This window comes from Triturus cristatus, chromosome 11 (assembly GCF_964204655.1).
Source record: "Triturus cristatus chromosome 11, aTriCri1.1, whole genome shotgun sequence".
NCBI lineage: Eukaryota > Metazoa > Chordata > Amphibia > Caudata > Salamandridae > Triturus > Triturus cristatus.
Genome location: NC_140594.1, coordinates 978,378,557 through 978,401,335, shown reverse-complemented (window position 1 = coordinate 978,401,335; position 22,779 = coordinate 978,378,557).

Below are 22,779 nucleotides of genomic sequence, written 5' to 3'. Positions count from 1 at the left end.
TGCTATTTGCGACCCCATGTCTATGGATGTGAACACAGGGATGGTGACCTGCAAGGAACAGCAGACCAACTTCCCTGTGTGTTCATCCTCATACAGGAAACTTTTTTAAGCAGCCTTTGTTCCATAAAGAAAACAGTGAGTTTTGTTTTAATATTTCATTTTTAACAAAAATATATTTATTGGTGTTTTTAATATATACACCATTATTGCAAAACACGGGGAAGAAGGGCACATACAGCTGGGAATTAATTATGCTAAACAGTTCATCAAAATAAATAAATATTAATCCAGAAATCACAAAAAAAATAACTGAGCTTGAATAAGAGCATGTATACATAACACATTTCATAGTGGATGTAAAAACTACTGTAGCGAATATGTCTAATTCATACCAAGATACGTATAAAGATAATGGTGCACAAACAAATACATGAAGAATCAAGACCGAAAACACTGATCAATTCTTTAGGTCGACCAGCAAGCCTAAACAAAAATAGATCACATAAAGATGAAATTGCATTGTAGAGATTCCTATCAAAATTACATACCAATTTCTATAAACAAAAGAATCCCAGGGAATTAAATTAACTCAGATATGCAATAGAGCCTATATCCAAATCATCTTCTTCATAAATTCCTTCCACCTGGCCTTCCTTCCTTTGCACTAATTTAGTGCAATTTCTTTAAATTAAATATTGATAAAGGAGCCCTTGCCATTGCTGGAAGGTGTGGGCTGAGGATCTAGCCATGCTGAAGCAATACGAATGCAGCAAACTGCCATGGCAATAAATACTAGAGACTCCTCAGCTCTAACACCTACTGCCTCCTGAACCCCTAGGAGCATAACTTGTGGGGTCACTAACAGATTAGGGTGAAGGACATCCCCCTAAAATTTAGACATCTCAATCTAAGTGCATCGAGCCACAGGCATGTACAAAACATATGAATCACGTCTGCTTCTAGAATTGAACCTCATCGGCTATGTATACCCTCTTCCCCCTCCCATTTGGTGATCTTTGCAGGAGTATAGTATATGTAAAAAATCGTTTTGTAATGCTGCACCTGCAGCCCCAAAGGGCAGAGTGAAAAGCAGCTAGGCTCCAAGGACTCATAAAAGCGAAGATTTGTGGAAGCAAGTCTCTCCTGTTACTTACTATTCTGTTTCTCTGGTCCGTCCAGAATGTAAGAACCCAGACTTACATAAATTTGGCTAACTGTACAATCCTCATTCCCCAATACCAGTTCCAACAATGGTGTTCTAAAAACTGTGTTATGAACCCCACCTTCCTTTGCAAACTCAGCCTTTTTCCGCCAGGTAGCCCAAATCTTAAAGGCTGCTCCCAATGTCTTAAAACAAACATTTTTTTAATAATAACTAGGTTAAACTAATTTTAATTTGCAGCCCTTGGCATCCTCCCCAGTTAGCAACTCATAAGTGGAGGGCATATACTCTTCGGATCCTTGTCCTCCAGCATTACTCTGTAAAAAGAGGCTGCAAGTATTGAAAAGCGGTGGCAAGCTGGTACAACTTGAGGTTAGGAGGACCCATCCCCCTCTCTTCTTGGGTAACGACAAATACTTAATCGCCCTCCTAGTTTTACGATATGACCAGATAAATCCGGAGATCATAGCATCTATTTTTTTAAACCAGAAGTTTTCATACTCAAGTGGGATAGAATGAAAAAGATACAGGACCTTTGGCAAAAATAACATCTTAACAATGTTGCAACAACCCACGATTGACAGATGTAGATAGCTCCAGCTGTCAAAATCCCGCTTAGCTTTCCTTGTAATTGGGGCAATATTGAACTTAACAGTCTGATCAAATTTCGTGCTGATACTAAGCCCAGATATACAAAATGTTCACCCACATGTGCATCCTGAATTATGATTAATTTGTTCATTACAAGTTGCATTTTATTGCTATTCAGCTAATTACTCACAAACTCGCTGAACTTAGCAGCTTCTTCCTCGACTGCCAGCAGTGCTCCATCCGGATTTGTGGTTACAACTACGATATCATCTACGTTGGCTAGGATTTTTGCCTCCCAACCTTGTCGCAAGGTTGGTGGTATGGCTAGATTAACTTCAAATTTAATAATTAAATGGTCTATATATAGGGCAAAAACCTGTGGGGAACAGGGGCATCCCTGCTTAGTTCCTCACTCAATATAAATTGGCCCATATTGACCCCCCATCATTGGCAGGCAACATATATTGCCTGCACTGCGTTAATATAGCCCATGCTTAATCTGAAGAAGCCTATGACTTTCTAGAGATAATCACAGGCAACCCTGTCAAAAGCTTTTTCTGTGTCCAACAGGTCCATTGCCATGGGCTCATTCACAATATCAGTTGCATCAAAAAGCATGATCACCTGATGAATATGGCCAGTGGTGTCCCTCCCGGGGATAAAGCCATGCTATCTCAAGAACACAAATTTGGTGATAATATGGTCCAGCCGACTAGCCAGAATTTTGGAAATATACATTAACATCACTATTTATTAATGATATTGGCTGGTATGAGCCTGGATCAGGGGGGCCTTTAATTTCTTCAGAAAAACAATAATGTTGGCTGCAGACCAAAATTCAGGGGCCATTTGGCATTTCCGCACTTGTAGAAAAAGCTCCATCATATCAAAGATTAGCACCATGAAGAAAACCTTACAAAATTCCAGAGGACGCTGGTCAGTCCCCACGGCCTTACCAGTGGGCAGTTTTTGGAGAGCTGCTCCAGAAAAATAAGCGTCCAGAGTGTCCCGCTCCTCCTTAGTGATTCTATCCGATGCCGCAAGATTCATGAATTACTCAATATTCCGCACTCTTGCTGGAAGCTGGGCTCGGTATAGCTTTTCATAACATCCCCGAACGATTTCCCAGATATAATCAGGGTCCAAAACTACATCATCCTGATTATTTCTTATTCTAGCGATACAGCCCGCCGCCACCTTCTGCTGGGTAAGTACTGCTCGAAGAGGCCCCACCCGCTCATTGTACTCATAGCATTCCTGCCTTCTAGCCAGAATCTTCTGTTATCTTTTTGGCTTTGATTATATTGAGTTCAGCCTTACCTACTGCTATCTGTTGTTGGGCAATTGAGTGGTCAGTGCCGGTAGAGATTGGCAAGATAAGCTGAGCTTCTGCTTTGCTAAGGTTTTGGTGCAGTTCTTTAAGAAGCGATTGATTCTGTTTCTGATGATTCAGGCATAACCTAAGGGTTTCTCTTCTTACTCCCCCTTCCTTCCCTTACTCCCACTTTGAAAGCATCCCAAATGATTCAAATTGGGGTACTTCCTCTATTAAAATGTAAAAACTCCAGGATCCATGCATTCATGTACAAAGTAAGCTGGGTCAGCTAGGAGATCTCTTTAAAAGGACCAGCTCCTGGCATTCTTTATGTGCCCCACCCATTACCAAAGGGTGTTGATCCATCATAAGTCAAGGGAATAACTCTTTTTGGCACCCCTTAAGTACATCTTTTGTAAAATAGAAATAATCCAGCCAAGCAAAAGAACCATGGGGACCTGGAGTTTTCAGCTTAATATTGGCATCCTCCAGGCCTAGCTTTCTCTCAAGGCTCAATAGGGCTCGAAACACTCTCAGGGGCATATTATCAACAGCCAGCGACTGGCCGTTCTTAGCGTTAGAATTGTTATCGCAGGCTATCGCTGATACTAGCGCTGTATTAACAACGCATTGCGCAATGGCAATAATTTTTCCAGCGATAGCATTGTTTTCCATGGAACATCGCTGGTTTTCCAGCGATGTTCCATGGAAAGCGGCAATAACCTTGCTGATACGACCCTGTGGTCGTATCAGCATAATCCACCTCCAATATAAAGTATAGATAAGTCAGCATTTTTGCAGACGTAGTTTTTGGCGAAAACCGCAGTTTTCACCAAAAACTAATGTCTGCAAAAATGCCTGGGCCTCCTTGTAAGTATCGCGATGTGCACATCAGTGATATTTACAAGGTTGTTCTGCCCAGTGATGCCCACTTTGCATCTCATTAGAGATGCAAAGGGAGGCGTTGGGTAAAAGGGTGCTAACATGCGCTAATGCATGTTATCACCCTCTTGTTAATAGGGCACAAACATTATCTCTGCTTTTTTGGCTTTTAAAGCCACAAAAGCGGAGATAAGGCCCTTGATAATATGCCCCTTAGTTTTTGACCTAAATACACACTGGTTGCATCCCAAAGAGTGCCCCAGATCCATTAATATTAAGACCCCACATAATACACAGGGGCCATGACACAAAGCAAGCTCCACCGACAAAACATCTAAGATGCCTTGATCGTTCAGAATTGGGCTACATAGCAAGCATAAAGCAATTGACCCTGTTTTATACTGATACTCCATTATCACCCTTCTTCCGTGTTTATTTGCTAAAACTACATGACTTACTTTGTTCAAGAATGGGAACCCCTCTAGTCCTTGAATCTTGGGTGGAACATGTTATCAGAGTTAGGTCTAAAGTTTCCAACAGGTTACTGCTGGTTCTATCTATGTGTTTTCTGAAGGCAGTAAATATCTGCCTTCAAAGCTTTACGAACCTCTTCTACCCTTCTTCTTTTTGCCCCATCATTCAGGCCACAGATGTTTATAGGGACTATACGTAAACTGGACATAATAATAAACCCAATAAGTCAACCCTCTAAAGTCCCCCCATTATACCCCTGGGCCTACCTAGTTAGTCCAAATTAATAACACATGCCTTTAAACAATTGTTCCAGAGCTTTTATGCATCAATACGACTCCCCTACTGGTGTGTTATATTCTCCCCCCTACCATCACTGGGCCCAGACCCTCTCCCACCAGGCCTGACACTCCCTCTGAGACCCAGACTCCCCCACTGCCCCCTCCCCCATCCACCCCACCCATCCTAATTTACTCCCACCCCTCCACATGAAGCAATCAGGCCACCCATGGCCCGAGTACCAGCTCCCGTCCGCACTCTTGTGAGTTCCCCCCTACTCCTGCACCGCAATTATCAAAAAGGAAATGAGCAGAAATGGCAGGTGAAACTCCCCCCCAGCAGAGAGCCATAATAGCATATAAAATAAGCAAAAAGAGCCCCTGCAGTTAAGAAAAAGGTTTCAAGCAGCCCCCTAGGTTAAGATTCATCCAGAGCCTTGCATCATTTGTTTAATCAGCGAGGAAGGAAAGGGAATGCCCCCTACTAACCGTACCATTGCCAACCCCAGTTCAACCAGGCATGCACAGTTCTCACCTCAAGAGAGACTTTCTTTGTGCCGTGAAGCAAGTTCATTTCAGTATTCCTTGGCCTGGAGTTCAGATGTAAAAGTTTTGATTTTTCCTTTGAAGATAGCTTTAAGGTGAGCGAGGATTAGTAAAAAAGCTTCTACCCCAGCGTCTTGGAATGGCTTGATCAGCTGTCTTAATCGCCACATACGCTCCACCCTGACGTGACATAAGTCAGGGGAATCAAAGAATGACTGACTACTATGACACCACTGGGAATCTGGACGGGCTTTCTCAAATATATCCTAAGTAATAAAATCCTGAAGTAGACCAGGACTGTCCTACATCGACTTTCATTATTTCATTTATTCCATCAGATGACCCTGCTTTTGTTTTATTTAGCATTACCGGGAATCTATGCACTCTCTGCACCTCTGTCTTCCAATTCCAGGGCGACAGCTCGGGGATGGTGCCTTTTGAGGAAATCTAGCATATACACTCTAATATCGTTGCATTCATCCCCTTCCTTTATCCCAAGAAATCATAAGTTATTCTATCTTTGACGGTTCTCAAAATCCTCCATTTTCCACATGATAGAAGATAGCTGAGCCCCCTGAGATTCTACCTGCCCTTTGAGGATCCCTACTTCAGTTTCAACTATCATAGTTCTTTCTTCAATAGCATTGAGCTTTTCCATAATCACAGCACAGTATTTTTTTAAAGCACCTTGCTGTTGTTTTATTGCCAACCAGGCCCTTCGACTGTCAGCATGTATTTCCACTTGATGTTCTTTAATCGTGCCATAAATAACCTTTGGTGTAAGTTCCCTTACTTCATCGATGTTGTCTGAATGACTAACATCTTTAGATGGCGATAAGCTTTCTTTTCCCCCTTCTTGATACAGCTGTCGTGTAGCTGAGTAGTCCTACTTTAGAGCTGCAGCCACCTGGGGCTCCTTCTCTCTCCTTGTTGCAGATGCGAACAATTCTCCCTTTGACTTTCTTTGTTTTTTCTGCTGATTAACTGTAGACGCAGGTGCACTGTAAAAGCTGCTTTCACTAACCTCGGTCAGAGAGGAACATACTGCATCCTCACTAGAGCTAGACTAAAACAGGTGGATTCTGCCCCCCTCCATGAGGCTGGAAAATGTATCCCTCCTCTCAGGAAATATACAGGATTTTATTTGATCTAGAGCTATCATCTCTGAGGTTAATTTCCCCCGAGCCCTCCATACCAGAGCCAATCAATCCACCCTCATGGGCCGAGCCCAAGCCTCTATTGGTCTGAGTATCCTGAACGATGGAGTTAGAACCTATTTCTGAAAGCTAAACTTGACCTACTTTGAATCAGTGGTATGGGGGATCCAGATTAGTTGTAGCTGGATTCAGTTCAATGCCCCTTTCTAATCATGATTCAGTATACGTCAGTATACCAATTTAGCAAGTTGGAAATGCTTTGCTGACATTTCAAAAGGGAATTCAAACATACTATAAAGTAATTTTGAGGTCACATCACATATTGGCTTTGTACGTCTGGTTCGGTATTCTAAGGAGATAGTATTCTTGGTTATTCAAGTGTATTATGAGTAGGTTAGACATTACACCCTTTCACTAGGCTGACAACTTATGGTTTAATTTTAGCTGTTCAGGTAAATTGTCATAAGTATTTGGTGATTTGCTGTCAAATTATTGTTTTTCAATTTTTACTTTTGCCCTTATGAATTGCAAGTATGTAGTGTCCTATTCTCCTCAATTGGCTGAGCTTATTTTTCGGATAACTGGGTAGGCCAAGGTGAAGTGCTTTAAGAGTGATAGAAGACAATATGAAATCACTTCTACCTATGAGGCGAAGCCAGTGAATGTACTTATATTCATTTTGCTCAATAGATGAAACTTATGTAAGCTTTTCAGCATGACCTTATAAAATGATTTGCTGCCTTTTGGATAGGTTTGTCCTATATTAATAATACCACATACATACATACATATCTACATACATACATACATACATACATACATACATACATACATGAATGCATACATGATTGGAAGCAGAGTGTCATTCAAGCAGTGTTGTGTAGCTGTATTCAGATGATGTCCCTGAAGACAGGTGCTGGAAAAGTGTGTAATTAATAGCTCTGTGATGATACAGTCATAGTTCTGTCACAATTCTGCCTCTATTAACTTGATTTTCTGGAGTGCTACTTCAGGAATACGTTCTTCCATGGAAGGGACTCCATTCCCCCTACTACTCTGCTGCAGAGTCCAGGAGGAGGGGCTTGCTGCTGCCGGCTGCTAGCACAGTTATTTAGAGAGCAAGCAAACCTGTGGCGTGCAGGACACAGAAGCCACAGAGGGGACTCCATTTCCTGTACTACTCCAGTGTAGAGTACAGGAGGAGGGGCTTGTCACTGCTACCACAGTGCCTAAGAACACCAGGATACCTGCGGTGCGCTGGACTCGTGGGATGTGGACCCATCTTCACCTGTCATAGCCATGAGGAGTCTAAGCTATCCCCCTTGGCCTTTTCTTTGTTCGGGATGTCTACCTTCTTATACAGGTACTTTATGCAGAATGTTTGCCCTACTCCCTCCCTCCTTGTTTCCTTGTGCCTGTTTGAGCTATACTCCTTTGGAGATAACCTTGCTCGACTAGTCAGAGTAAAGTATCTCCTAGAATTGGAAGCTTATAGTACATCAGGAATAGCTATAAATCTGTCTCATACATTGTTTCGCTACAATGACAAAATAGGAAATTACTCCTGTTGCTCCTTCGGCCCAATCTTATACAGCTATTGACAGTTTTTTTAGCATGGGTTCTAGGTATCATCTCAAAGGAATTCGAACTGGCACATCATTGGCAGTCTCTCTCCATTGATTAAGTCGATCCATCTCTACCTGCAGCCTCTCAGCCTCAAAGCGATCACCCAAGTAAAGGCCATGTTTTGCCTGGAACAAGCTCGGTCATGGTGGGCGCTGTGGATGCCTTAACAGAAGGAGGGGAGGATTTTAAGCCTGCTGAACCCAATCTAAGATCTCCAGGAGCAGGTCTAGGGGCCAAACGAAGGAAAAGAGCACAGAAGACTAAGTTAGGGGTGCTAAACAGTTTGCCAACCTTGGATCACATCAACACGTCATCTAGTACAGTATCAGTTGATACAGCTTTCTGGGACATTCTAGGTAAAAAGTTGAATGACCCGCTTGATCTAAATCTGTTCCTCATTTATGCCTTACTGCTATTGAGACATGTTTGAATAATATTGGTGAGGGTTGGAAAAATAGCATCTTTAATGGAGACACCCTGTGTTGATCCACTTTGCACTCAACCGGCCCCCAGGATTACTGCCGGAGAATCAGATAACAATGGAAATACCAATGGAAATGAGCTGAGACTCTCTGGACTTGTACCTTGTACTAACAGTTGAGGGGGATCACAATATGACCCTGTCTGCCGACTCTGGACTTTTGTCCACACCTAGTGTTCAGGCTCATTTTAGCCCCTCTATGCTCCTCTTCCTGGGATTTATCTTCTACCAGCGTCATGTCGGTATGTGGTAGTTTTGACCACTGCACCACGTTTTGCTTCTGAGAAGGCAGAGTCAGCGTTTGAGCTGAAAAAATAACATGACACACTGGCTTCATTCCTATGTTAAATATGAGGTAAGGTGCATGAGTGTACTTATGATTTCGGGTCACCTGACTAACCAGTGATTTACTTTTTGAGCCCTCGCAGTACGATTACTCTCCCTCCACTGATTTTTTGTGGCAGTCGGCGACAGCCAAGTAGGCACCATAGTATGAAGGGGCACATTGGCCAGCCTGCTACTGTTCCCAGTTCTCCAATAGGTGGATTCATGACTGTGACTCCAACTCCCCTGCCATGCCGATGTATGACTCGGCTCAGGGGGTAAAGCAGCCCCATCGCATTAGTGTGAATCTGAAACTTCTGGAATGCTGCAGGTTTAGCATCCAAGTTGGCAATTGATGTTATGTTATGTTATGTTATTTATTCTTTTGTATAGCGCACGGCTACTCAAAAAGAGTGTCCCGGCGCTTTTGGAAAAGGAGGGCTGCAACACAATAACATAACACCGTTAAAAAAAAACAAAAAACGAAAAGGACCGAGTGCCAAACAAATACATGCAGGAAAAACAGACTACTGGGTAAACAGCCAGGTTTTAAGGCCTTTTCTAAAGGCTAGTAGGTTGGTAGCTCCCCGTAGAGTGAATGGCAGAGAGTTCCACAACTGTGGCGCCAGAAGTCCAAAAGAGCGGCCTCCCAGGCGAGTTCTCTTCACACGCGGAACAACCGCCAAAAACAGGGATTCCGACCTCAAAGACCGGGTCGGCTGATAGAAGACCAGTCTCTTTTGAAGATACTTTGCTCCCACCGCGTGGAGAGCTTTATAGGCCAGAGTCAGAGCCTTGAAGACGATCCGTTTCCGGATCGGGAGCCAATGCAAAGTTTTCAACAGGCCCGATACACTGGCCCGTCTATTTAATCCAAAAATAGCTCTCGCAGCCGCGTTCTGCACCACTTGGAGCCTCTGCAGCAAATACTCTGGCAGGCCCAGGTATAGAATGTTAGAATAATCCAACCTGGACCCGATCAGAGCCTGCACTGTCAATTTCCTATGCTCCTCAGACAGCAGGGGAAGAAACCTCCGCAGCATCCTAAGGATGCCGAAGCAAGTGCCCGACACCCCGAGGATCTGGGATTTCAATGTTAGCCCCTTATCCATCTTGACCCCCAGATTCTTGGCGACTTGGGAGGAGCAAGACGGGGGAAACATATTAATCGGCCACCAAGCCTGCCAGTCTGGCTCTGTATCGCACCCAAAGAAGAGTACCTCAGACTTATCGGAATTGCACTTGAGGCTGTTCAGTTGGAACCATTGAAAAACAGCCCCAAGGCAATCCCGGATGCACTCCCCGTCAAAGTCTCCTCCTCTCTTACACGAGAAGAGGAGCTGGGTGTCGTCGGCATAGGATACGATCTGGGCTCCATACGACTCCACCAATGCCGCCAACGGGGTCATGAAGATGTTGAATAGGGTCGGGCTCAAGATAGAGCCCTGTGGGACCCCGACTCCCAGCGGCGGCATCACGGCGGAATCTGGCGATGCCCAGACCGTTTGCCGGCGGCCGGCTAGAAAGGAGGAAAACCAGCCGAGCACCGTCCCCCGCAGACCTATCTCAAAGAGTCTAGCGAGAAGGCCCTCATGGGGGACGGTGTCGAACGCCGCCGACAAGTCCAACATCACCAGCATGGCTTTGCCCCCCGAGTCCAGAACTCCTTTAATGGTTTCTGAGACCTCAAGGAGCGCAGTCTCTGTGCTGAGATGGGGACGAAAACCCGACTGGGTGGCGTGCAAGATCTCGTTGGTCTCAAGAAAATTGGAAAGCACTACCTGAACGTGCTTTTCCAAGATCTTCGTGAGAGCCGGCAGCAGAGAGATGGGCCTATAATTGACCGGGGCCTTCGGGTCTAGGCCTGGCTTTTTGAGCAATGGAATCACCATAGCCTGCTTCCAAGCATACGGGACCACTCCCTGACTCAGCGAAAGATTTAACAGCCGGTTTACCAGTGGATTGATCACCTCCGCAACTTTCGCTAAAAATTTAGCAGGGCATGGGTCGAGGGGCGAGCCCGATTTAAGATTGCCCATTAGCGCTAAAGAGTCAGGGGCAGAGAGCGGAGGAAACACACTCAGCGTCAATTGATGATTGGTGGGCACTTATTGACAGCTGTGATGTTGTATTATTGTAAGAGACCTGTGTGCAGGATGATGTATTTTTTGATGGTCCTATAATCTCCCTGCCTACCCATCACCCTTTGGTTGGACCAAGGGGGGATTGGCTACCTGGTTTAAAGTGGCCATCAGCTGCAACATACACAAACTGGATCTGGAGGGGGATAATATGCGGGCTTTTGACTTGAGATTGCAGGTTATTTTATCTTTTGCACAAAGTAGATTTTAGGAACTCATGCTTGGGTACACCATCTAAGGTAATACTGGCTGGTGATTTTAAAGCAAAATTGGGCAGTGTACCTCCACTATCATCATCGGCTTACTCTGCCTATTATTCAGAGAATAGTTCGGAGGCCAATAAGGACTTCGGGGCACCTTTTACTTACATATCTGGCGACATATGATTTAGAGAGTCTTGTTACTAACTGCTTGTCCTCTACTGCTCCCACATTAATGGGTATGGGGTCAGGTTCTGTAAATGATCATATTTTTATATCCAGAAGTATTCACTCAATTACCACCAATGGGGAATGCTTTTCCTACTATATATAGTGATCATAACCCCATATCCCTTCTAATTAAGGTCCCCAAGAAGGAGCAAACCATAAAGCTGGTGACAAGCAGCCTATTTTTGGCACTTTGTAAATATCACATTATTTATGAGTAAAATCATTTATGGGTTTGAGGGCCTGATTAACTTTTGCTTATCAGAGAAAGTTGGACCCAACACAAGGTTTAACGGTTTTGCAGAACTAAACCCAGTATCAGGGATTTGCTCACAAGGCCAATAGGTAATAGATCAAAACACAACAAATCCTGGTAAAGCTTGAAAGACATACATAAATGTCTAAGAAGGGAACTGAAGCACACTCCCAGGGAGCGGAAAGCATTAAGCCCTTGTAGGAAGGCTTATACCCAGGCATTAAAGAAGAGAAAGGCTGACATGAAGGTTGATAAATGGTAAACCCTGGTGCACGCCTGCCAAGATAAATACACTCAGGCTTTTGGGAAGGCAGTACGTGCTGGTCTTTCCCCAGATTCTACATAAAAAACGTCAGTACCCACATAGGCCCTGAGGAATGGATATGCCATTTCAGTGAAATCTATTGCTCCAATGACACCAACCAAGAGAGAGGGACTGATGATTGTGAACTGCCCTTGAATATCCAATTGTCCTCCGAGGCCATTCTAAACAGTCCTTCTAAAAGGTTGCCTGGTGGGATTTCCAAGGACATATATAAAGAAAGTCCAGGGCTTTGGAACCCCCTGCTTACCAATGTCATAAACTGTGCCTGTAAGGCTGGTATTCCGCCCTCTTGGAGCTCTTCTGTAATTGTATTAGTCATCAAAAAGGGAAATGTGTAGGATCCAAAGTGCTATTGTCCCAATTTCCCTCCTTGATTCAACCATTAAAATAATTTGCAGGATCGTACTGGATAAACTGTTCCTCTTGTCTATGGAGAAGAACATCTCTCACAGGTCCAATACAGTTTTAGAAAAGGCCCAGGAACCCTGGAACAATGCTTAAACTTGCACCCCTTAATGTCTCAGTACAAGTTTGACAAGTGTATCTCTCTTCAATTGGCTTTTATGGATCTTTCAAGTGCCTTTGACTATGTAAATAGATCTCGGTTCTGGGATATTCTAAGCTCCCTGGGTGTCGTGGCGGACTTGCCGACTTTTTTGAGGGCCCCACACCTGGATTTCTTCACCACTGGGAGATATAGGGATAAAGGAGCATGTTATGCTTCCTTCTATGTCAAACAGGGAGTTCACCAGGGCTGTGTGCTGGCATGTATCCTATTCTTACATTGTATAAATGGTCTAGAAACTGCATTAGTATACTTGGGTACAGATGACCAAGTGGTTAATAAAAAAAAATCTATCCCAGCACTTTGGTACACAGACTATGCTGTGCTGCTTGCCAGGACGGCTAATGGCCTCCAGTTACTGATTTCCACTTTTGTTTTGTTCATGAAGCAGCTTGATTTGGAAACTAATTTGTCAAAAGCCTTTATTATGGTTTATGGCCCGTAAAACATGTTGCAGGAGTACTGGGGGGAGTGCTATTGAGAAAGTGAGCCAGTTTCCATATCTTGCTTTAATGTACAACAGTGCGTGTTCTTGGGCACCTTGTGTTAGTAAAAGGAAAAAAACGCTTCTAGCATGTAGTTGGTTCAATTCTCTCTCTTGCCTCCTACATAGGAAAAAAGCCCATATACCCCTTAACTGAGATGTGTAGGAGGAAATGTCTTCTCATCTCTGTCCTATGGAGTTGGGTATGGGGTCAAAGGGATGTGGGCAATATTCAAATTGGGGAAAATAGAGTGTGCAGGCGTATATTGGGGATCCCTCTGTCAACATTGCAGTTTGCCATCCATCAAGAATTGGAATTGGAGTACATCGAGGACCAGATTAACCTTGCTCCCTTGTTGCTTTGGTGTTCAATCTGGCATAATGAGGAAGCTAGCCTAAATAGAGAAATTATTTTGGATTGTCTTTCATGTTCTAATGGGAAGAATTCCCTGGTTAAAAGAAATTAGGGAGACAACCTCTGCCCTAGGTTGTCCTCCTATTTAAGAGAAACCGACCAATATTTGTAAAAAGAACAAGGGGTGTGTCCAAGAGTGTTTCTTATCCCATAGAAGAACCCAGAGGGAGGGTAGAGAAAAATTACTCCAATTACAGATTCGAAGAGGAAATTGTCCAGTGTGAACCTATCCTCACACTGGATAATTTCCTCTTCGAATCTAAGTACTCTCTTGTCTCTGACCACATGATGGTCTGTCGGAGTAATATTTGTGGTCAGGTAAGGTGCCACCATGGCGTAGTCTGTAAGAGACAATATTCCCTGACTAAGGGTTTCATTACTTCTCTACCCTTTTCAGCTTTCTTTGTAGCCTTGAAGATCAGAGCAATTTCTTCTTACCCTCAAGAACTGGCCAACCAGAAGATTTTCCCTTAGGGAGCGTGGGTGTGCACTACCAAATCTTAACAGGCTATTTCTGTCTGTAGGCTTTGTGTAGAGGGAGCTTACCAGGGTACCACCCGTTGCTGTCAATGTCATGTCCAGGAAGGAGATCTTTTCTCTGTGCATATTCATGGTGAATCGAAGGTGAGGATTCAAATTATTGATCCAATTCGTAAATTTATTCAGACTGGAACTATCTCCTTTCCAGATGAGAAGGACATCATCAATATATCTGTACCATTTGCATATATTGATTGAGTAGGGGTTAGTTGTCCATATGTGTTGGTCTTCAAATTGGCTCATATACAGGCAGGCTAAGCTAGGAGCAAATGTTCTGCCCATTGAAGTTCCGTGCACCTGGAGATACAGCTGATTCTCAAATTTGAAGAAGTTCTCGGTGAGGGCCAGGTGTAGCAGAGTAATAACCAAGTCTATGGGTGCCGCCCATGGCCATTCTTCTCGTCTGAGGATGTCTTCCACTACCCTGATGCTTTCTGGTTGGGGTATATTAGTATACAGTGCCTCTACGTCAAGGCACACCAGGAGATTTTCTTCTGGGTCATATTCAACATTCGTAAGGAGACTGAAGAGATGTTTCGTGTCTTGTACATATGATGTTATGCGTGTGACCAGAGGACGTGGAAACCAGTCTGCATATTTAGACAAAGGTTCAAGGACAGACCCAATACCAGAGACAATGGGTCTGCCCGGTGGTGGTATCTTGCCTTTGTGGATCTTGGGTATCGTATAGAATAGTGGGGTCCTTGGGTCATCTTGGTTGAGGAAGTCGTGTTCCTTTTTGTTAATCCATTCTATGTCAAGAGCATCTGCTGTCAATGCAGATATCGAAGTCTTGATTCGTTGTGCAGGATCCCTGTTGATCTTTTTGTAGTAATTGGTATCAGCCAAGAGAAGGAGACAGGCGGTTCTGTATGCGTTTGTGCTCTGAATAACAGTAGCTCCACCCTTCATCTGCCGGTTTTATGATTATATCACTTCTGGTTTTTAGGGTTTCAAGGGCTGCACGTTCCTTGTTATTCAGGGTGTTGAAAGTGTCTTTTTTTGGTTGTAGTGATTCAACCTCTTTTACCACTGCTTCCTCAAAAGCTAGTACCTCTGGAGGCATCATATTGGTAGGGGGAAAGAAAGTGGATTTTGGCCTCAAATTGGTTTGGCTGTCATCATCTTCTGGTCTCTCTTTGTCCAAGAAGAAAGTCTTTAGGCGGATCTTCCTGAAGAATTTGCCCAATTCACAACGTAATCGAAACTTGTCCAGGTAGGTGGTGGGGAGAAAACCCAGTCCCTTTTTCAGGACTGCCGTTTCTTCCGTTGTCAGGGTGATGTCTGTAAGGTTAACGACTAGTCCCTCAATGTGCTCGTGCCTAGCTGCTGTTGACCTCTGGTGTGGCTCCGTGTGTTGATTGGAGTTCTGTCGTCTACCCACTGGATTCTCCTGTTCCCTCATCTTCCTCGCTTGCCTCTTCTTCCGCCCTGTCCTAAAAAATGTTGGTTGTCAGGCTGGTAGTAGGGTCCTGTAGGGTATTGTGGAGGTCCGTGGAAGGGTACAGGGCCATATGGGCCTGGCCATGGATACATCTGTTGGTGCCCAAACCTTTGGTTATAACCACCTCTTCGGGCTCCTCTTGATTTTCCTCGCCAGCTTTTGTTGGATCCATCGCTGGACCAGTCCTCTTGCTCAGAGTCCGATGATGCTGATTGTCCACTGCATGAAGATCCAGAGTCTGAATATTCCTGACCTTTGTAATCATCCTCTCATGACTAAACTTTTTAAGGTCCTTCTGAAGTTTGCTGATCTTGTTTTGCATTAGGTAATCTTTGTGTTCACTTATTTCTTTGTTAACCTCTTCGAGTTTCTTTTTGTAAAGAGTTAACTTGATTTCTGTGACCAGGGCGTCCTCGCTGATTTTAATTTTTACAAGCAGAGCATCAGAGAGGCGTTTGGGCATATTGATGATGAGGATCAACCAATCGCAGGAACAGCGCCACGCGATCAATGACCACTCCTTTATGAATAGGGGATCATCCAAAAAGATCCTTGGTGCATTGGCACCTTATTTGAGCCTGTTCCGGCCACTTAGGAATGTCTGTGGTTCCCTAGGTATAGGTTGGGCTCAATTAGGTGGGTACTTTGTTTCCCACAAGGACAACAATTTGCTCCCTCCAACATATGTATATGCCTGTGTGATGAGGTGTCTTCCCAGACCCTGTTGCATCTTGTCTTCTTTTTCAAATTTATTTCCCTCTTAGAAAATGTTATTTATTGCCTCTGTTACGAAAATTCGAATTTAGCTAGTGTAGAGTGGCATTGATTTTCCAGCAACAATTAGATGTATATTAAGCAGTAGACTCTTTCTTTAAAAATGCATTAAGATCACAAAATTCAATGATGTTTTAATATGTGGTTCTGCAGACTCTAATATTTAAAAACTGCTATCTATCATGTTTTCATTTTTGAATGGTTTTGCAGACCTCAATATCCCACAATAGCCGTTTAACATGTTTATACTCTTGAATGTTTCTTATCATTTTTTTTAATTTCTGGTTTAACTATTTATGAATTTATGTGCTTAATTGTGTCTCTTATGAACTGCTTTTAAGTGATTGAATAAAGATTAAGATTAATTGATTTTCTTTGTCACTACACTGCTTCCCAGGACTAATGAATTTGTATTACACTATTTGCTCCTTATATTTTGTTGTAAAGACATAATACACTACTTGCTACTCAGCATTTCTTATACATGTTATCTTGTATTATTTAATATGTTATTGGTTATATCATTATTCTCTTTCATCACATCTCCCTAAGTAAAAACACTCCTGTTAAACAAACTCTTCTGATCATAAGTGCATAAAGACATTTCTTTTGTGTTTGTGAATGGAACAAGTGACACCTCTTTTAGATATCAGCAGCAAGAGCGTCTGAAACAGTGCTTAAATTGAGCCAGTGGTTTATGGTGCTCTGCACAAGTACTTAATTGTCAACAGTTGTGTTTATGACAGTCTGCTACATGGTGTCATTGTCTATCTGACTTAGAGATGAGCACAACAAAAGTTGTTTTATAATTCAGTATACAATAAAATTGACTAATACCTGCTGTCAAAGCCATTCTTATAGCTTTGCGGGCCTGAAATAGTCTGAATTATCACACTTGTATGAATGTGATGGTTATTAGTTGTTGTTGGTACTTCCTTTTGCAGCACTGGCAGGGTCAATGAGTGGCACAAGCTTCAGTGGCCTCATAACTAGGTCCCTGAAATTATTTTTTTTTACAAATCATGTAATGTAATGTAATGTAAAAAATTCTTGTACAGCGCAGCTTACACCGGACGGTTTCTTGGCGCTGTTCACTTATTTGGGGAAGATGGCATAAAGGGAAGGTGATGAGTGCTTATGTGTAGATGCTGCGGAAGAGGTGAGTTTTGAGGAGAGACCTAAAGTGAGGGTAGGAGAGAGAGAGTCTGAGTTCCAACGGGAGTGAGTTCCAGAATGAGGGAGCCAGGAAAGAAAATCTGAGACCTCCGTGTTTTTTGCGGCTAAACCTAGGCGTCTGGTGGAGCGCATGGTGAGAGGATCGGAGGTGCCTGGAGGGGACGTAAGGATGCAGAAGAGAGGAGATGAAGGAAGGGCCGATGCCGGCCAGAGATTTGTGGGTCAAACAGCCTAGTTTGAACTTGCAGCGCTCCGATACAGGGAGCCAGTGAAGGGCTTTAAGCAGGGGGCGGACGTGGTGGTGTTTGGGTTGATGGTAGATCAGGCGGGCTGCCTGGTTCTGTACCAGCTGTAGTCTTTTGATTTGATATTGTGAAATGCCTGCATACAGGGCGTTGGCATAGTCAATCCGGGAGATGACTAATGCCAGCAGTGCCAAAGTGAGGGCTTCGGTGGTCAAGAAATGAGCTATTTTCCGGATCTTCCTTAGCTGGAAAAAACAGGAGGACACAGTGGCACTGACCTGATGCTTCATTGAGAGATCATGGGAGATGTAAACTCCCAAGCTTTTCACCTTGTCCGCGGGGCAGGGAGGGGGGCCAAGGGAAAGGGGCCAGAAGGTGGAGTTCCAGGGGTTGGATGGGCCTCCGACAAGAACAAGCTCAGTCTTGTCGGGGTTAAGTTTAAGATGGTGAGCACCCATCCAATTACTGATGTGGCAAAGGGTAGACTGAAAGTCTTGGGCCGCTTCGTCCGAGGAATCGAGGTTGAAGACAAGCTGAATGTCATCTGCATAGTTAAATGCAGTGACATTCCTTCCCCGGAGGGAGCGGATCAGGGGGGTGAGGTACAAGTTGAATAGTAGTGGTGACAAGGACGAACCCTGCGGGACGCCGCAGGTGAGCTTCATCCTGTCAGCCGAGAACTGGGAGAGTCGGACAGATTGGTGGCGGTTCGTCAGGAAGGAGCAGACCCAGCTAAGGGCCGTCCCACTGATGCCCGCCTCCTTGACACGGTCGACTAAGATGGTGTGGTCGACCGTGTCAAAGGCCGCCGACAGATCCAGGAGGATCAGGGCTTGACTAATATTGGAGTCGGCACCTCTACAGAGTTCCTCCATGACAGAGAGGATGACCGCCTCCGTAGAATGGGCAGGTCTAAACCCTACTTGCTGGGAGTCTAGGAAGTTGGAATCTTCAATAAAAGAACTGAGGACGCTGGTTACATGTGTTTCAAGTACCTTACTCAGGTGAGGGAGAAGGGAGATTGGACGGAAGTTACCCATAACCGCGGGGTCAGCGTTGGTTTTTTTTAGTATGGGAAACACCTCAGCGTTCTTAAACTGGCTGGGGACCTCACCGAGCAGGAGGGAATTGTTCAGGATGGCCAACGGAGGGGCAGGGCAAGCCGAAAAGGCAGCACGGAGAATCACAGGAGGGCAACAATCCGTGGGGGAGCCAGATGAGACTTTATTAAGCAAAGAGAGAAAATCTCCTTCTAGTATGGGGGGAAGCTGGGTCAGGGAGTGGAGGTTAAAAAAGGGAGTAACCTCTGTGAGGGACGTCACAGGGGATCCAGAGGAGATACTGTTTTTGATTTTGCTGATTTTATCTGTGAAGAATTGGTTAAGGGAATCACATAGTGCCTGAGATGGGGGGGGTTTGATGGTCACCCTGTCCGGGTGTGAGAGCTCCTCCACAATGGCAAAGATTTCTTTAGATTCTTGCACGGAATTAAGAATTTTTGTAGAGAAGTAAGCAGTTTTGGCGACTGAGATTGCCTGTTTGTATTCTCCAGATAGTTTTAAGAATTGTAATTTTTCTGAGGGGTGATAGTTTCTACGCCAGCGACGCTCGGCTTGGCGGAGTCCCAGTTTTAAAGATTTAAGGCTATCTGAAAACCATCGGTGTGCGTCATGGGGACTCTTAGTTCTAATTAACTTAAGGGGGGCGACCTAGTCGCTAGCGGACTCTAGCCATTTGACAAGTGCAGCTTCCTGGGAGTCTATAGAACCGGGGCTGGGCAGAATCGAAGAAGTTAAAGAGGTGAGAAATAGATCGAGGTCTGCTTTGTTCCAGTTACGGGCCAGGAGGCTAGGGCCTCAGTTACGGGGGGGCGGTGGAGGGACCAGGAGAAGAAAGGAGATTAAGAAGTGGTCCGACCAGTGGCAAGGTGAGATCGCAAGGGACTTGGTTTCAAGATTGTAGGTCCAAACCTGGTCTAGGATGTGGCCCTTGGAATGAGTGGCCGTATGGATGTGTTGAAGGCCATTGAGCCCACTTAATAGGTCGGTAAAAGCCAAGGAGTGGGAGCTTTCGTGTTCGTCTGACGGCCAGTAGTTAAAGTCTCCCAAGACCAGGAGTTTGGAGTTATTGATTGCGAGCTGGGAAAGTAGGTCGCCAAAGAGCGAGGGGAAGTTGGTCATGGGTTGGGGAGGACGGTATACCAGGACACAGGTGAGGGGGGACACCGAGGATTCGAATCTGATTGCCAGGCAATCAACCTGGGGAATGGTGAGTAGGGAGAGGGAAGTGAACCTGAAGGAGAGTTTGATAATCGCGGCAACGCCACCACCAGGTTTCCCAGCTGGCCGGTTGGCTTGGAGAATGTAATACCCAGGTGGAATGGTTGCCAAAATGTCAGGGGGGGAATCCTCATTCAGCCAAGTCTCCGTTAAGAGTAGAATGTCGGGTCGGTCTGAATCCAGGAGGTGGCATATGTCAAGTTGGTGGCTGACTAATGACCAGGTGTTAAGGTATGTGATTGTTAGTTCCATATTAGCAGGTGCCTGAGCGGGCAGGAGTTTAGAAGGAGGGGGGGTGACTGTGTGCTCGGGGATGAGGGAGGACGGGAGGGTCCGGAACTCTGGAAAAGTACTACGGGCTTGGAAAATGCCTCGTTGTTGTAATTTTAAGTAGCTAGTGGATTCCAGCGGCCAGAATGTGTGTAGAGCGATCAAGTCCCTAGGGGCAAAAGATGTATATTGGGCAGGGTGACGGGCCCCAGGCCCCGGCCAGCCGCGGACGGGCGCAGACGGGCTTGCCTTAGGCGCGCCTTCGGCGCGCAATCGTCACGCCCGCTGCGCTCGTCCGCTGCGCTTCCGGTGGGGACACATACTATATACAGGTAGAGGAGGGGGTTGGAAGGGGGCGTGGCCAACGCAGGTGGGCGTCTCCTGCTGAACGCGGAAATGGCGGCAAAGATAACACCAAACACCTTACCCGCTGCAGCGCTGAATCCGCTGTGCGGGGGTGTCTATGGCCGAGGAAGATTAGATGCGCCAAGGGTAGGTAGGTGAGCAATTTTAAAAACACAAACAAGTACAATTTTAAAAATTAGCGAGAGATCGTTGCTCCCGGCTGTGCCTCAGGAGAAATAAGTGAGCTGTGCGGCGCCCGTAGTCAGCGCTGTATGTAGGCTTTGGTGAAGGGGGCATGGCCAAGACAGGTGGGCGTCTCCTGCTGAACGCGGAAATGGCGGCAAAGATAACACCAAACACCTCACACGCTGCAGCGCTGAATCCGCTGTGCGGGGGTGTCTATGGCCGAGGAAGATTAGATGCGCCAAGGGTAGGTAGGTGGGCAATTTTAAAAACACAATCAAGTACAATTTTAAAAATTAGCAAGAGATCGTTGCTCCCGGCTGTGCCTCAGGAGAAATAAGTGAGCTGTGCGGCGCTTGTAGTCAGCGCTATAGGTAGGCTTTGGTGAAGGGGGCGTGGCCAACGCAGGTGGGCGTCTCCTGCTGAACGCAAATCAAATCAAGGTCTAAAAAGAATTCTGCAGTGGATACAACTGAAAAAGTAGGTACCACTCACACCTTCTATCCAGAGGGAATGGAATCCCGTAACAACTCAACTTCCTCATCGTGCCCACTGTCAAGTAAAGCTGGGAGATAGCAATGCAAAGGAATTTCTTCTTTTGTGAGAAATAATATTACATTTTCATTTCTAGCAGTCCAACAGAAAAGGGAAATTAAATTATATGTTTGATTGAGGGTGTCGGCAGAACTGGTTAGCAGTGTTAAGAATTATATAATTCCCTATCACCAAGCCTAAATAAAAAATGAATTCATTTTTAGGAGAATTGAAGCAACAGTTAACACTAGCTATCAGACAAAGTGGTTCCTCATTGTACAGAGGCATTTTTCAGAGCCATGGGAATAAAAAAAATATGTTTTGCAATCCAATAACTAATGTTCACAAACAGGCAGGCCACATGCACTAATGCCGTTAACTAACAATGTGCTAATTATTCATCTACAAACTTTGGTCTGCCAGTCAAGTGCGCACTCTCAGACAAGGAGAACCCTATACTGGAAGTTGTGCACTAAAAAGTTATGAGCATCGTCGTTTTGCACAGAACATACACAGGAATAATGATTCAGAGTAGAGTAAATGTTCAACTTTTGCAGTACAAAAAGCAAAAATAACTGGGTTTTACCAAGTCACATTGATTTTCTGAACACTCACATGCATCACGGTGATTCCTTTCAATGTATAAAAGGTTTGGTGGATAGCATATGTTGATCTTGACATTCGTTTACATTACTTTTCTAAAGTTTTTGTTTCCCAGAGTCAAACTTACAAGGCAGAAGTTTGTTTCTGATAAACATAAAACGAATGACCCTCCCCACGCCCTGGGACTTTCCCCCCATTGTGTGGGGGGTGTAATTGTTGTGTTTTCTGTCCCTCACCACCAGGTTCTTTTTGGGGGGGGCATACTGAAAATAAATATGTTACACTGTCCTTTCCAAATAGGGTGGGGGAAGTAATATCCTTCCTCTGACAGTCCCTACTTCGTCAGGCCATTGGAGGAGGCTTCATCGAAGGAAAACTTCTTATGCCAATTTCTAAATGAGGTGGGTGGACCCTGTCTGCCAAATTCGTAATCAGTCTCCAAATTACAGAATAACATAGCAACCATTTTATGGCATTAAAGTCAGTAACTGGGTTATTTACTAAGTATTACACACACAGCGATAAATGTTGGAGGCCAACAAGTGACTTCATATTATGTCAACTATATGCAGAGCCATGGTATAATCCCAGCCTCCAGTAATAATTCACCACTGATGTACTGTACTGATAATCGAAGTACGCTGTCACATAGCTATATCAGAGGCAAAAACACATAGTAATGTGAGCAACAAATGTATTAAGAGGACGTTCTGTCATTTATTATGTGTGGGGTTCCACTTATCTAGTGGATCATGCTTGTTAAATGAAAGGGGTGGATCCACTTGTTGATTCGAGGTTCTTATCAGACAGTTCTGTATGCAGCACAGAATCCAGTATTGGAAAGTGTGTTCTAAAATGCCAAAAAACTACTAAATGTATAATTGAATGATAAAAAAAAAAGATTATTCAAGTACTCATTGTTGAATGATGATATTATAT